The sequence below is a fragment of the Eumetopias jubatus genome, unplaced genomic scaffold (assembly GCF_037043125.1).
Source record: "Eumetopias jubatus isolate StellerSeaLion01/CBP00866 unplaced genomic scaffold, mEumJub1_p1.0 scaffold_124, whole genome shotgun sequence".
Classification (NCBI taxonomy): Eukaryota; Metazoa; Chordata; class Mammalia; order Carnivora; family Otariidae; genus Eumetopias; species Eumetopias jubatus.
The window spans coordinates 396-2,937 of NW_028274930.1; the positions used below are offsets into that span (position 1 = coordinate 396).

Below are 2,542 nucleotides of genomic sequence, written 5' to 3' on the forward strand. Positions count from 1 at the left end.
GAGAAGGATTAAGAAGTGCACTTATGATGAACACAGAATGATGTATGGAAGTGTTGAGGCATTATATTTTATACTTGAAACTTGTCTTAAGTGTCTTCAGGAAACTTTCTGACTTTCCTCTGATACTACCAAGCAACAAAGTCTCTGTGTTTATATTTTATTTTGACCACATGTACATGAACATATCTAGCAAACTTGACTTTAACTTACCATCATTTTTTCATTTTTGTGTGTCACAGGTTAGGTTTCCTGGAAGCAGACTGAGACAAGTTTTCATGTGGAAGGTTTTTTAAAGTGATGTTAGGATTGTACTCATGGTAGGGAAAGGAGACAAGGAAGCAAAATTGGATATAGGGATACATAGTCTGTAATGCTTCAGATATTACAGGGAGTCCTGGAGCTGGGATGGACCTTCAGTGTCAAACTGAGGGAAGGTAACCAAGCCTTTATATCCTATATCGACTAGTCATAGGGGAAGCACAACTTGAGCAAGGTGTTTTCCTCAGTTCTTGGCAATTCCTGCAGAGGTAAACAGCTGAAACCTATCACCTGCTAACTCTGTGGGATATTCGCTAGGTGTCTCCTATTCTTTTAACCCCATTGGCGCAGCCTTCCTTCTACACTATCCATCCTCAGCATGGACATTCTTGATTAAATTAATGTGTTTATCTCATGAACTCTGGTCAAGAGGGACTTATTTTCAGTATGGCACATCTGTTTCTCTTCCAAACTACAGAAGCTAATTCAAGTTCCCAGACCACAGAACCCACATCCACAGGTGCCAATGTCAACCTAGACCTGTCCCCCCACCACAAGGACACCTCCCCAGGAGTTTTCTGGGAGGCCCAGCCACTTCCTTGTTCCTCAGGCTGTAGATGAGTAGGTTGAGCATAGGGGTGATCATCGTATAGAAGGCTGAGACCACCTTGTCCTGCTTGGAGGAGTGGTAGGCCTGAGGCCACATATAGGTGATCATTGCAGCCCCATAAAAGAGAGAAACCACTGCCATTGGAGAGGAGCAGGTAGCAAAGGCTTTCTGACGACCTTTAGCCAAATGCATGTGGAGCACAGCTACCAGCATCCACAGGTGGGAAGCAGAGATGACAGAGAAGGGCAGGAGCAGCATTAAGATGCAACAGACATAGATCATGGTCTCATAGAGGGAGGTGTCAGCACAGGCCAGCTTCAGTATGGCAGGGATTTCACAGAAGAAGTGGTTGATCTCCTGAGAGCCACAATAGGGGAAGTTCAGACTGAAGATGGCCTGGATCAGTCCATCCACCAAGCCAAAGAACCAGGACCCTGCCACCATGAGCCAGCAGACATGGAGGCTCATGACCACTGAGTACCTCAATGGGTTGCTGATGGCCACATAGCGGTCATAGGCTATAAAGGCCAGCAGGAAGCAATCATCCCCCAGGAGGGTGAGGACGAAAAGGACCTGGAGCCCACAGCCTGTGAAGGAGATGGAGCCACGGCCTAGGAGGAAGTCAGTGGCCATTCATGGCACAATGGTGGAGATGAGCATGAGGTCCATGAGTGACAGCCAGCTGAGGAAGTACATGGGGCTCTGTAGGCGGGAGTTGATATTGATGAGGAAGATCATGAGCCCGTTGCCAGAGATGGCCACCAGAAACGTGACCAAAATGATGGAAAAGAAGAAGAGATGCAGTGGCAAGTGGGTGAAAAAGCCCAGGAAGATGAAGTGGGAGATGGGAGTCTGGTTTCCCACCAAAACCATTGCTCCTACAGAGGGATGTGCCAGGAAAAGTGTTGGGATCTGGAAGCAGGAGATGTATGCTTAGTGCCACAATACTGAGGACATTAAAAATTTGCCCTATGTGTTGTCCTCTTTGTTACTTTGTTTAGAATAAACTCTTTAAATTTCTCTTTTTTAAAAAGTTTCAGAAGTAGAGTATAGTGAGTCATCAGTCACATATAACACACATTGCTCATTACGTCAAGTGCCCTCTGTAATGCCCATCACCCAGTTACCCCATCTGGTCACCCACTTCCTTTCCAGCAACCTTCAGTTTGTTTCCTGTAGTTAAGAGTCTCTTACGGTTGGGGGGCCTGGGTGGCTCAGTCATTAATCATCTGCCTTCAGCTTAGGTCATGATCAGAGGGTCCTGGGATCGGGCCCCACATCAGGCTCCCTGCTCTGCAGGAAGACTGCTTCTTCCTCTCCCACTCCCTCTACTTGTGTCCCTCTCTTGCTGTTGTCTCTCTGTGTCAAATAAATAAACATAATCTTTAAAAAAAAAGGAGTCTCATGGTTTTTTGCCCTCTCTTATTTAATCTTATTTTATTTTCCTTCCTTTCCCCATGTTCATCTGTTTTGTTTCTTAAATTCCACAAATGAGTGAAATCTTATGACACTTGCTTTCCTCTGACTACTTCACTTAAGATAATATCCTTTAGTTCCATCCACATCATTGCAACTGGTAAGATTTCATTCTTTTTGATAGCTAATATTATATATATATATATATATATATATATATATATATATATATATATGTATGTATATATAAACACACAC

The 2,542-nt window shown here is 44.3% G+C and overlaps 1 pseudogene; it reads right to left on the reverse strand.

The window, feature by feature from the left end:
• Window positions 1–787: 787 nt before the first annotated feature.
• Window positions 788–1,759, reverse strand: LOC114200293 (olfactory receptor 2V1-like; annotated as a pseudogene).
• Between the last annotated feature and the right edge of the window lie 783 nt (window positions 1,760–2,542).